A 14,630-nucleotide genomic window follows, 5' to 3' on the forward strand; every position below is an offset into this window, starting at 1 on the left:
AACCCACCATTGAAATACAGTAGGGTGGCCAGATTTAGCAAATAAAATACATGCATTCACGGAAGGCCTCTTAGATGTTTGGCGCTGTGGTGTGTTTGCTCCACAACTTACTTGCTGCCTGGCTTTGGGCAAGGCGATCATCTCTCTGAGCCTCATTTGCCCCATCTGTAAAATGGAGCTAATAGCATTTACCTTTCTGCATTATTAGAGGCAGTAGCAAATTGCATATGGAGTTCCTGGCATGGGTACCTGCCCTTCCTTCCTTCAAATCCCCATTCTTGTGAGTTAAGTATTGCTTCTCAGTGAAGTCTATCCTCTCAAAGGCATGGAACAGACCAAGGCACCAGGAGCTTTCCTGAGGAGATGAAGTAGGAGGTCTGGAAGGGCCACAGGGGAAAATGGAACCCAAGGAAAATCAGAGGACCCAGAAGAAACCTTCCCTTGAACTTTGCCTTGAGTGGGAGGAGCTGGGCTTCTGTTTCGGTGAGAGATCCCTACTGAGAAGGTACCTTCTATTCTGCCCCACCCATCCTCTCCTCTCTGATTTGCTGACGTCTGCATTTTTTCCCAACTTCTCAATCAATTAGATTCTTCAGATATTAGTTGAGCACCTATTTTCTGGCGGCAGGTGGCAGGGGATGGTGGGCGATATATAGGATTTAAATAAGACCAGAGTCTTAGCTAGAAGGAGAAGCTCTGACAGTAGAATTTTAGGAAGTGAGAGAGGCACTTCTGGAAGTAAGAGGAGTTTTCCAGGGACTCTTGAAATTATAATTCCCTTATTCAACAGGCATTTTTTCAGCACCTGTTATGTCTTGGTCCAGGTACTGGGGATTAAAGAGATAGAATGAAAAGACCTAGTTGTAGTCTTAGTTCCTCGTGGCCCACTAAGCAATCTGTCAAAAACAATACAATGTGGGAAGTGATATATGGTAAGTGTAAGAACAGGATGCCATGGGAACACAGAGAAGGGTCAGCCAACTCAGACCTGTGGGGATCAGGGAAGAAAGACTTCCTGGAGGAGGTAACATTTGATTTGGGTCTTGAAGGAGGGGTGGGAGGACACCAAGGAGGGAGAAGAGACCAAGGAGAAAGCCATTTCATGCAGAAAATACGGCACAGCACACACAGAGCCATGGGTCAGCTCTATTAAGACACGCCCAGTAATGAAAAAACAACACCAAAGTGGGGGCCGACATTTCCCGAATGTTTACTATACGGTGAAGCGCTTCACACATATAATCTTATTTAATTCTCACAGTAGCCCTTGGAGACAGGTGTTATTCATTTTCCCATTCTGCAAATGAGGAAACTGAGTCACAGGGAGTTTGGGTAATTTGTCCAAATTTACACAGTCAACTCAGCATCTGAGTTTAGAATTGAAAGTGGCTTTTCCAATTCTCAAAGCAAAGCTCTTAAAAGTCTCTTCCATACTTTCTCTGGATCTCCGTTTAGACTGTTGAGGCCAAGATCCCAGCATTCCGTAGTCATCTTGCAATATATTTGTTGCTTTCTTTTCTCTTTCATGTGGACATCTGGCCCAGTTTGAGACCCAGCAGCTCGGGAGTATACCGGGATCCCTAGACTTCCTTTCTGTCTTCTCTCTGCATTTCAGCCATCCATCTTCACAAAGCATCAAATCAGAGAAAGATTCTGGGAAAAAGAAAATTGATGGCCAACGTCACCCTTGGATCTTTAATGAGACTGCAGCCATGCTTAACTTATCATGGCCTCCCCCTTGCCACTCCTGCTCCCCAAGCACTTAGCCATCCATACTGACTCCTAGACCACTGGAGAGGAGAGTCTATTAGAAGGAGGCACTGCAGTCTGTTAATTTGCCTTCCATTGTGGGTTGATTTTTCACTTTTTGACTTTCCTTATCTCATTTCCCTAGCTGCTCCATTTAGAAATTAATAATATTGTCAAACCACAAGCAAAAAAGAAAAAAATGTATGGGTCCTATTGTTCTTGAATTCATTCCCTCTCCTGTTCTGCTCTGTATGGAGGGAGTCGCCCTGACAGGCTGTGCTCCCCAGGTTCCAATATAATTGACCTTGGCTGTGTTTGGCTAGTGACTCCCAATGGTGGGAACTGGCAGGGTAGAAAGAAGGCGGAAGCCAGGATATTTCTTACTCCTCTCTGCCCCCAGCGATTCTAGCAGTAACTGCCTCCTGTCTCACTCAAATACTTAGAGTGGTTTCTTTTTACCTGGCTGGCGCCTAACTGATACAGAAAGGGAGGGAAGCCAGTTTGCTAAACAATGACATCTGGGACCCAGCTCAATCTATACACTATTAGCAATCCAATTCAATATGATTGGCTTCCATTCAACTCAACTCAATTTAACTCAATTCAAATCAACAAATGTTTATTGAGCACCTACTTTGAGAAAGGCATTATACTTACTAGGTAATAGGGATACAAAATAAAGGGGCAAAAATCTTCCCTCGAGGAGCTGATGGTCTAATGGAATAAGCAGGCAAGAGAACAAAGAGTTAAGGTATTCTACGCAGTGAATTGTAATAAAGTGTTTTATTAGGTAAGCCCTGGGGAGGGGAGCTTTATTAGATGAGGGTTAAGAGGGCTTCCCAAGGAAGCCACACTCAAATAGAAAGATATGAAATAAAGGCTACCAGGCAAGGAGAATAGCCCTATAATATAGTTGAGTAGATGGGAAATTATGAGGTTTGAGAAATCTAATTTCCAGAAAACATAATGTGATAGTAAAAATCCAGCCTCTAAAATCTATCCAGACAAATGATGAATGGAGCAGAAGATTTAGCCCAGAAAAAACTCTAGCATAAGATTTTTATTTGATAAATATAATAAAAGAGTAAAGAAAAAATTGCTAAATAAATGTATTGGAACACCTATTTAATTATCAGGGGGAAAATGCAGATTTCACCTCATACGTTTGATCAGATTTACTGATTGGAGAATTAAACTTTCCCCTTCCCCCTCAAGAAACCAGAAAGTCTAGAAGACATTTCAAGTTGTTTATAGGATTCGGGGATGGAAATGGACTTTCTAAAGCATGAAACGTATGATGAAAAGAAAGACGTTGTACAAGTAAAACTCCATACACAATATTAAAATTAACCCAAAATGAACTAGAGTTGAAAATTCCCACAAAGAAATATGACAGATTTGTATTTTTTAAGGTTTATTTATTTTTGAGAGAGACAGACAGAGAGAGACCACGTACGTGAGAGCAAGCAGGGGAGGGACAGAGAAAGAGGGAAACACAGAATCAGAAGAAGGTTCCAAGCTCTGAGCTGTCAGCACAGAGACTGACCTGGGACTTGAACCCCTGAGTCATGAGATCGTGACCTGAGCTGAAGTCAGACACTCAACCGACTGAGCCACCCAGGCGCCCCTGTTTTGTTTTCTAAATAAAATTCTGCTGAGTGTGGTGAGGAAAGGGATCTTTCATCATTGCTGGTAGGAGGGTAAATTATTACATTTTTGGAAAACAATTTAGTGACATGTATTAAGGGCCTTGAAAATTTTTATGATTTTCAAAAAAAAAGTGTATGATTTTTATTCATATTTCTCAATATGTCCAAAGTAAATAAGCAGAGATATAACCATCTTGGGATTACTTATAGTGAAAAATTGAAAATACCCTGTCTTAGGCAGCTTCCCTGTGTAACATAATCACAAAATCTCTCGCCATGCAACAATTACGATACAATGTGATAAAAGCTCTTAATCACAATGTGATGCGCAAAGCGAAGCAAGAAACCAGACAGGAAAGGGAACAGTCTTCCTGGAGGTGTCAGGGAAGTCCTAAAGAGGAGGTGAGATTTAAACTACCGGGTCCTGAAGGATGAATAGGAGTTTGCCAGGTAGAGCAGAGAAGGAGCCTGGCAGAAAGAAGATGTGTACACGTAGGGAAGCCTGAAGGAGTAAATTTAAGGACCGGAAGGGGGGGTTGATATGGCAGAGCTTTGATGGTGCGTGGAAGGGTAGGATGGAAAGGTTAAGGGGCGAAGCCAATTGGAGTCAGAAGGATTTGGGTACCATCCTGAGAATTAGGCAGTGGACAGTCAATTTGGATTTGCAAGCAGAATTGTGGAAGCAGTCGTTCTGTTTCAGAAAACTCATGAGGAGAGAGGCCGGCCAAGCCCCCCTGAGGTTTGGCCCAAGGTGGTTGGGGGGGGGGGGGTGGTTAGAGAGGTGTGAAGGAGTGGGACTACAGAGGCCAGGATAAACAAATACGCAATTCCTGGATTTGCTGTCTTTTGAGACAAATGGGAACAAATACTTTGAATACAGTTGGCACTTGCACTCAAGAATGCAAGGGCTCCTGAGGAGGAAGGCAGTGAAAAAAGCTATTGGGGGGAGCGACTGCAGCATCCCTTCATGCCTGGTGTCGGTCAGTCTTCTGGGAAAACAAAACCTGTCGTCCTCCCCGGAAGGCATCTGGGCAGCATAGGCCACTCCGGAGACCCTGCGTTTCTAGCCTTGGGCTCGTTCTCGACTTCTCTCTGTCAGTCTTCCCCATGGTGACAGTGGGAAGAGCGAAAGTTCACGAAATACCACCTTTGGATTTGCGACAGAGGAGGGAGTGCCGTTGGTGGCCGAGCCCAAAATGTAAGACTTTTCTGCGACTATCTGCGACAGCCCCTCCCCCAAACGGATAGGACACTTCGACACCGGACATTGGTTGTGCAGGGGCAGGCTGGCACGCCCTCTACCCTGACCGCCCTGCGTGCGTTTTCGCCTTCCTTTAATAAGTGACCATTTGCAAAGCTGATGTGGATGCCCACGAAAACAGTTCAATATATTACTGTGACATTCTTTATACAATAAGGAAAAAGGGGAGGGTTGGGGGTTGGCTTGTAGGGCTGCAAGCTGTGTCTGGTAATAAGGCCCTCAGTTTATAGGTTAATTTTTCCATCAGCGGAAGAGGCTGCCTTCTCAGGCATGTCGGAGAGAGGAGAATTTATTACCCAAGGCACTGCTGTCATTGGGAAGCAGGTAGATAACTGCATTGCAAATGTCGTGTGAAGGGGACACTCTTCTAAGAGCTCCAAGTTGGCAGGCGGAGGGGTGTTAAGGAGAGCTCAAGGCCTAGGAGACAGAGAGGGGAGGAAAGACCACTCAGCCTGTGTATTTGGACTTTGCCCATTTGGGGACACTGTCACGGTTACCTGGGGATCCCACGTATTCAGCCCTGGTTAAGCTCAGGAAAGAGAGCTGATTGCACATTTTGGAGCCCGTCTCCAAACAGCACTGTCATTATTACTGAGGGCTTTAAACAAGCAGTAGCCTGGTGACAAAGGGATTTCAAATGCCAACAGTGTGATTGTTTAGTAAAAGCTGGCAATTAACCTCCATGACCCCTATTACCCACTGGTTTTCTCAGAATCAGGGGCCAAGCCCGGATGAAGTTTTGACCCTACATTATAGGCTCATGGTCTATAGTGGCAATTAACATTCTGGGCCCAGGCCCCCCTGGGGGCAAAGCTTGAGAAATGTCTTTTTCTGACTTGTGCTCCACCATCTTACCCTAAATACGCACCTTTGGGGACCTCTCATTACAACTTCATCTTGTGGGCTCCCCCACAGTTTTTTAGGGTGAAGCCAAACTACTCATTGCAAAGACACAGAACCTCACACGAGACTCAAATTTACTTCTGTCTCTCATCTGACACTGCAGTTGAGGAAGAAGGTACAGATTGGGTGGTAACTGTTGGCAGGGGGCGGTTCTATCATTAAGAGGAAGGAAGGGAGAAAAGGCACTGGTAGACGGTAATTTTCGCCAGAGGATCTAGGTTGTATGTCATTGTTCAACAATGTTCTGATTCTGCAGTCATACCCTGCCTTCGGTTGGTCCTGGAAGTTAACCTGTTGGGATGGGGCGATGGGGGGGGGGGCCGGGGGGAGAGGGGCTTCCTGTCTGAGACCACCACCCCAATCCTCTGCCTTTCTTCTGAGCCCCTCTGCATCTCCTGCACCAACACTCCACCTGTATTTCTCTACCTACTGCCGTAACAAACTACCACAACCTTGGTGGCTTAAACAACAATTTATCCTCTCACAGTTTTCGAAGCCAGAAACGTAAAATTAAGGTGCTGGCAGGGCCATGCTCCCTCCAAAGTCCTAGAGGGGGGAAGAATTCTCCCTTGCTTCTTCTAGCTTCTGGCCTACCTCCTGGCCTTCCCTGGCTTCTAGACCCATGTCTCCAATCTCTGCCTCCATCTTGATATCTCCTTCTCCACTGTATCTCTCCTCTTCTTATAAGGACGCCAGTCATTGGATTTAGGGCCCACCCCAAATCCGGGATGATTTCTTCTTGGGATCCTTATCTAATCATGCCTGCAAAGACCCCATTTCCTTTTTCTTGTCTTTTAATTTTTATCTATTTTAATTTTTATTTATTTATTCATTTATTTATTTACTTACTTATTTTTCTATGAAATTTATTGTCCAATTGGTTCCCATACAACACCCAGCGCTCATCCCAACAGGTGCCCTCCTCCATACCCATCACCCACCCTCCCCTCCCTCCCACCCCCCACCGACCCTCAGTTTGTTCTCAGTTTTTAAGAAAAGACCCCATTTCCAAATAAAGTCACATTCTGAGAGTCCAGGTGGACATGAATTGGGGAGGGGACACTATTCAAGCCACTACATTACCTCACTAGAAGGCTGAATCCTAACAGAAGCTTTCCAACCACCTTCCTCCTCATGGCCCTGAATTTCTGTTGCTCAAAGCCCCTTGCATGTACAAAGTCCAGTGGCAGATAAGAGCCCAGGGAGCTTCTTGGGGACCTCCCAAATGGCAGGGGGATCCAGAAAAGACTGAAGGAGGATGTGCAGCACAGAAGGTCCCTCAGCACTGGAGGTGGCAGGAGGAAGTGGGACAGGAGGTACAGAAGCAACACGGCCTCTTTGCACAACCCCACTGGGCATAATAATGTGCACCCATCATGGCCCACGGGTGGAAAAAATAGGAAAGGCTGCATCCTGAGATAAAATAACAACAAGTCAAAACAAAACAAAAGAACAGGATCACCTGTCTAGTTCTAGTACCCAAGAGAAATGAATCCTTCAGCATTTCCTGGCAGTTGTGGTTTACCTAGCAAAATGCCTTTATCCCTGACTTGCATAATGCTGGTTTCTGCAGATGTGAAAATGATAATCTTGTCCGAAAAACAGCTGGTATTCTACCACGAATAGATGAATGCAAAGTTGGTAACCTTGGTAGCTTTGCAGGTGTTTCTTTTAAATACCTGTTGTGTTTTTGGGGCGCCTGGGTGGCTCAGTTGGTTGAGCGGCCGACTTCGGCTCAGGTCACGATCTCGCGGTCCGTGAGTTCGAGCCCCGCATCGGGCTCTGTGCTGACAGCTCAGAACCTGGAGCGTGCTTCCGATTCTGTGTCTCCCTCTCTCTCTGCCCCTCCCCGTTCATGCTCTGTCTCTCTCTGTCTCAAAAATAAGTAAACGTTAAAAAAAATTAAAAAAAATACCTGTTGTGTTTTTTATTTCCTGGCTTTCTCAGAATTCTTTCTTGCTTTTGCCTCTGAGTCTTCTAGTCACAGGTCCTTGGCTGTCACATGGTAAAAATGGTGGTGTTGACCAGGATGAGCCCTTCCTCTCACTCTCCACGTCCTGTTGACTTTGTCTCTTGTCTCTACATTCTGTCTACTTCTGTCCATCTCCGCCCCACCATCGTTCTTCAAGTATCACCTGGACTGTTGCAACAATTCTACCTGGCCAACCTGAAGCTTCTTCCCTTCCTACAATCCATTTTTTTTTACATGCAGGTTAATGTGGCCTTTTTGAAATCCAAACCTGAGAATGTCACCTTCTTGCTACAAAGCTGCATTGTCTCCCTCTTGCTCTTAGAATGATACAGCAAATATATACGTACATCACTGGATATATACCAAGCACCGTCCTAAAAGGTGTTACATACACCAGCATTAATTAATGTAATCCTCGTTAATATCCTCATACTTCACATGAGCAAACAGAGAGATTAAGTAACACAGCTAATAAGTGATAAAATAGGGACTTTAACCCAAGGAGATGAGCTCCAGGGGCATGGTCTTCTAGTGCTTTGGACAATGGCCTAGTGGCTCTTGAAACCCTCCTGGATGCACCTGCCACCTCACCAGCCTCCTCACTCCCCACACTCCCGTGACACTGGCCTGCTTCCTCTCCCTGTGTCCCTTCTGCTCTCACCACAGGGCCTTTGCACATACTCTGCCCTCTATGAAGCATGCTCTTCCTTCCCCTTTTAGCAGAGGTAACTCCTCCTCACTTCCTGGACCTCAGTTCAGGAATGCCATCTCCTCCCCAGTAGATCAAATTCCCTTAGAGAGGCTTCCAGAGCACTGAGGACTCTCCCTGAACAGCACACACCCCAGGAGTGCCTCTCATTGGTTTGGGTGATTACTTACTTACTAATGTCCCTGCTTCCCATCTTCCCACCTCCTCCAGCCCACACGGAAGCTCCGTGAGGACAGAGTTCTGCTCTTCGCTGTTGAGCCAGAGCCCGTGCAGGGCCCTGGAGGGATGGGCTCTGGCTCACAATATTTGCGGACTGAAGAAGTGGATGGGGGAGATGCCGATGAGTCAACGCTGCCTGATGTCAGGTTTAAAAACAAAAAGCCCTTGCTGATGCAGCTTACAGAAAAGCTAACCAGAGACACGGAGGACTAAAACTGTGGTTTTGTTTTACAGCGTGATGCTGGCTATTGGCCCTGAGCCACACAGCAGACAGTAAGCAGGCATTCGTGGAGACGGCCTGGGTCTCGGGTCCACAGAGACCTTGATGCCGAAGCCCTTCCTTGAGACTGATGTTCTGCCACGTTTCTGTGGGTTTCAGATGCTCTGTCTTTTTCCTTCAAATTTTAATGTTTTCGAAAGCACAATTGATCTTACCACCGAGCTGTACAGTTAATGAAGTGTCTTTTTTGTTGGTCCCTGTGAAGCAGTTACGAAATCAATGGTGAGTCCCACAGTCAATGGCATTTTGGAATTGAGGTAATTCCATTTGTGGCCTTGGGTAAAGTCTTTGCTTTTCTGAGACCTAATTTCCTTATCTATAAAAGGGCAGAGTTGTCGTAAATATTGGAGATGTATATAATGGCCTCAGCACAGTGACTGGTGGCTTTAATTCATCAATAGAAAGTCTATTATGAGTTTCATAAAATATGTGTCAGATTAGTGTTTTGTGAGAATAATCCATATCCTTGTATGGTCGGTGACACATTTGGCCACTCGCAGTTTTAAAAAGGAAAAGAAGGGATTTTAGGGGCTCTTTCCTCTTTACATTTTAATTAATACTGTACAAAACCTTCCTCTAGTATCTTTATGTTGTGAGACAAGCCTTCCCCAGTACCCGCACATGGGGAGGGGAGAGGGGAGAGGGGAGAGGGGTGCTGTTGAACCAGTCACTAGGAAGCACACTTAAAGCTCCATTGTCCCCTCCCCTTGGCTCTCTGAAGACTCTACAAATAGTCTACATAGGACTTTGCTTCTCCCTTACATTAAAAATTATATGGAATTTGACTCCTCTACCAAGCACATCTCTCTCTCTCTCTTTTTAATTCAGGGCAATTACTTGTTCTATTTCTACATCTAATGCTCTTTTCCAGTTTATTCTTGGTGAGCATTAGTCAGTGCAGCTATATTTTAGTTAAGGATTCTATTTGCTCTGAACCAGTAACTGGAGTATTATCTCAGTAAGTCATCTAAAGTCTTCATTTACGTCACTGTTTGTTGTTTATCGACTTGAATCAGGACATGGACAATGATATAAATGAAGCCTTCAGAAGATCCCGTGAAAACTTACGCCTTTATGAAGGACCTCCCTGTACCATTAAAAATAATCACACGGCCAATAGCTGTCTTACCTGTATTTAACTTGGCAGACAAATGAGCACTAAGAATAAATGAGAAAACATATATTCAGATTAAAAACAGAAAAAGCAACTGCTGAGTGAGGGCAGAGAGGGAGTACAAAGTGGACTAAGCATACTTTTGTAGTAAAGAGACTCAAATCCCTTTTCTGCTTGAATGGAGGAGTCAGCCATGGCGAAAGACGGACTTCAAAGCATACCTTTTCCATTGACCAACGTTTGTGATATCAGCAAATCATTTGTCTTCTCTATTTATGCTGTTATGCCATCCCGCTATTCCTCAACTCTTTTAAGAGTTGATTTAATTTTTGGAAACAGCAAAAAACATTGAGAGCTAAGTTGGGTGAAAAAAGTTGATGATAGAGCAATGAGTGTGAGTGCGTGTGCATGTGCACACGTGCACGCGTGTATATGTGTGTAAGCGATCTTCCTAGCTGGCCACAGAGCAATGGAACAAGTTGTAGTGGGTTAAACGATGCCCCTCCCCCACAAAAAAGGTCCATGTGCACGTCCCATTCTGAGGAATTCTGGGCGTGTGCGTTTATTTAGGAAAAGGGTCTTTGCAGAGGTAATTAAGGGTCTCGGGATGAGATCATCTTTTATTTTTCGGGTGGGCCATGAACCCAATGACAAGTGTCTTCTGAGAATGTGACGGAGGGAGATTGAGGACAGCCAAGAGAAGGCCATGTGAAGACGGAGGTAGAGATGCGAGTGTCACAGGCATGAGGCAGAAGCTGGAGCAGAAACCAAAGCGTTCCCTCTTGAGGGCCTTCGGAGAGAATACAGCCCTCCCGATATCTTGACTGCAGATTTCTGGCCTACAGAACTAGGAGAATACATGGATTTTGTTTGAAGCCTCCATGTTCGTGGTAATTTGTTACGATAGCTCCAGAAAGTTAATACACTGGTCTGGTGTTTTTTTTTTTTTTTTTTTTTTTTTTTGGCTTGAAAAGGTGGTTTTAAGACAATTCTCTAAGAGAAAGAAATTTCAGAACAAATCTGAGTAGTGATATTATCATTGAAATAAGTGTCTATTTTCCTCTAAAGTCTACTTAAAATAATTTCTCCCCACCTGTATCGGTCAGGGTCCAACTAGGCAAGTAGAAACCCCTGTGGGTATTTACAGAGAGTGAATTCAACGCAGGAGTTTGTTCACAGATGAGAGAAGCCAAAAGGAGACCTAGAGGTAAGTGAGGGATTAGCCTCAGCAGGAAGCCATGATTGCCGGTAAGGAGGAGGTGGAGGTCTGAAGTCAAGGTCACCAACAAGAAGCTGTAACAGTGGTACAGACTAGGGGGCGCCACTTGAGGTGAACAGGGAGGGGAGAAAAGCCTCAGCTTCTCTCCTTCCTCCCCCCTTCCCGCCCTCTCAGTCCCTCTCATCGGCTCAACTCAGCCAGCAGCTCCCTCACAGAGACCTGAGGAATTGCCTCGAAGGGATAGAACCAGGGAAGCGTGAGGAATGGATTGAAGACTTGGCTGCCCAGGATCTGGATCCTGTCAGGGCAGCACACTTCAGGAAAAAGGCTCTAGAAGGTCAGGTGACATTCTCCTTATTTCCTCAAGGATTTGGGATCATTCCTCTGTATGTATGTATATATGGAGCTGGAGCTTCGCGGAGCTGGAGAAGGCAGGGGGAGGATCCTCCCCTCGAGCCTCCCGAAGGGAGTGGGGTCCCGGCAGCACCCTGACTTTTGCCCAGCGAGATTAATTTTACGTTTCCAACCTCGAGAACTGTAACATATTAAGTTTCTGTGTTTGAAGTCACGAAGTTTGTGGTAATTTCTTACAGGAGCAATAAAAAAACTTACCAGTTTTTTGCCTTCTCCCTCAAACAGCAAAATAAAACCTCCAACGTTATTATATCTCCAGCTGATGCACTGCGCAAACCGAGCACAAATGTGAAACTGTGGTCTTTCCTCTCCACTCATTCCTCCCCGTGCCTCTTTGACATGAAGGCTCTGGGACAGTCAAAGGCCAAGCAAATAATGGCAGTGACTTCATGCAATCCTAAGAGTTACAAGCCACTGTTTGCAGTAAATGTTGCCGCCGTTTTCTTGTGTTAGAGTTTGATTTACATCTACAAATAGGATTCAATCCAGGACCTATGGTCAACAGGTGATTGCACCGAATTCAACAAATGCCCCTTTTCAACACTCTGGCATAATCACTTCACTTTGGTGGGTGGTTAGCATTGCTTTGGTGACATTTATTAAAGCTATAAAATGTCGTGGGGCGCCTGGGTGGCTCAGGTGGCTGAGCGTCCGTCTCTTGATTTCGGCTCAGGTCATGATCCCAGGGCTGTGGGATCGAGCCCTGCATCCATGCTCAGTGTGGAGCCTACCTGAGATTCTCTCTCTCTCTCTCTCTCTCTCTCTCTCTTTCCCCAGTCCTGCCCCTCCCCCACTTGTGTGCTCACTCTCTCTCTGTCGAAAATAAAAAGTTTTTTAAGAAGCTATAAAATTATGCTATTACTGGAGTGTCTTTATTAAATTAAACAGGCTTGATTCAGACAAATTAAGTGGGAAAGGGTATTTAATAAAATAGTAGCTCATGTGTTTGCAAGGTGTTTTCTAATCTAAATAATGGCAGAGCTCGTGGTTTGACATTCCTTTCCTTTCTACTGTCTCCATTCGAGGCGGGGGTGGGGGCCCGCCGGAAGAGAAAGACAAAGGCCAAAACTAAGGAGCCAGATTCTTTTAAAAATGAGGGCTAACATGGGGCGCCTGGGTGGCGCAGTCGGTTAAGCGTCCGACTTCAGCCAGGTCACGATCTCGCGGCCCGTGAGTTCGAGCCCCGCATCAGGCTCTGGGCTGATGGCTCGGAGCCTGGAGCCTGTTTCCGATTCTGTGTCTCCCTCTCTCTCTGCCCCTCCCCCGTTCATGCTCTGTCTCTGTCCCAAAAATAAATAAAAAACGTTGAAAAAAAAAATGAGGGCTAACAAACTAACAATGACAGTAGTTATGGCAGTCATAACAATGTAACTTCACTGTATAGAATCTATGCTGAGGGGACGCCCTTTTCACTTGGTTCTCATGACCTCGTGAAGGGAATATGATTAGCCACATTTTGCAGCTGAAGCAGCTGAGTCTCAGTAGATCAAGTTCATTCAGGTGGTAAGCATCTGAACTAGAATTCTGGAATCAAGGTTTTTAAGTGCTATATTCGGTGTTTGGTGTTCTGCTTGTCATCTTGGCTTTTTATCATTTGGAAAGGGGAGAACACCTTGACTCAACAAAAATTTATACATGGCATGTATTTGTTAAATATTTATCACATCCATGTATGAATAAATGAATGAAAATTTGACCAGGCTCCTGCACCCCTCCAGGCAAGTTACCTGCTAATTCTATGCCCGAGCAATGTGATACAAAGAGGCAGCACCACTTTTGGTTTGGAAAAGAGTGAATGACTTGAGTTCATTCATTTGTTCATTCATTCATTTCCTCACTGAACAGACATCGTTGAGGATTTACAATGAGCCAGGTACTATGCCGGCCAATGGGAGTCACAGGGAAGAAAGGCACAGTTCCTTCTCCTAGGGATGTTCAGAAGCCTCTCTGTAGGGCCTCAGTCCCCCCTGACGACTGGGACAACACCATAAAGTCACAAAGCCTAGACCTGAATGGGACCTTGGAGGGCATCTCCAAATGAAAGTCCGTTCAGCTGACCAGCTATGCCATAGTGTAGGGTCAGATAGGCCTGGGTTTATTCCTGGGTCTGTTGCTTACTAGCCAGTCCTCATTTGCTGCCCTTGCTCACTTGGGGATATTAATGCATCTGCTAGAGGGTTGAAATGAAGTTCATAAATGACGTAGGATGCTTAGACATAGGATGACAGAAAGTGCTCAGGTTAAGATCTGTCCATAGGAAGCACCCAATAAATGTTTAAATGTGTGCCACTCTCTCTACCATGCTTCCGGTTACGCACACTGCCTCCTGCCATTATTGAGTGTTTATGTGTGCGTGTGTCATATCTACTTATCTACATTGCAAGTGCTTCCCAAGATTGGTTAGACAAGGTGCGAATATAAAATGTTGAGGCTGGACATTTTTCATAACTCTCTAAAGCACAGGTTCCAGATCACAAGCCTCCTGGTACCATGACTTGTCCGAGCCCTTGTCACGCCTCCCGTAAACCTTCTGCAGGCTGCTCCCCTACTTGCTTGCTAGGTAAAGCCTATTCTTCACCTGCCAGCTGTTGTCATTCCCCTGCCGTCCAGAGGCTTCCCATTGCACTTAAAATGGACCGAAGCTTCCTACCTTGGCCTGGGAAGCCCCTGCTGGCTTCCCGGCCATCAAGCCTGCCATTTCCACGTTGATCTGTCTGTGCTAATCCACCTCAACCTTCTTCCTGCTCCTTGAACACATGAAGGCTTTTCGCCTTCCCTCCCCTCCACTTAGTAGGACCTTCCCAACCTCCCTCCACTGGCCCTTGTTAAGTGCCACCTGCTGAAAGGCAGCGCTCTGTTCCTGTGCTCCAAGCCTTACCCAGCTTGTGTTCACTTCCTGATACTGACTGAGGGGCATTTACCTGTTTATCCTCTGTCTCCCACACTTAGAGAGCCTGTAAGAACACGAACTGCTTCATTCACTGCTGCGTTGCCATCACCTAGACCAGAGCCTGCCGCACATCAGGTGTTGCATAAATGTCTACTAAATACATGAATGAATCCTTCACAACAGTGGTTTTTCTGATTCAAGGAAACCCACTTCTATACTTCGATAACAAATTATTAGCATCTAATTTTTTT

This window comes from Herpailurus yagouaroundi, unplaced genomic scaffold, assembly GCF_014898765.1.
Source record: "Herpailurus yagouaroundi ecotype Mexico unplaced genomic scaffold, PumYag 28, whole genome shotgun sequence".
NCBI lineage: Eukaryota > Metazoa > Chordata > Mammalia > Carnivora > Felidae > Herpailurus > Herpailurus yagouaroundi.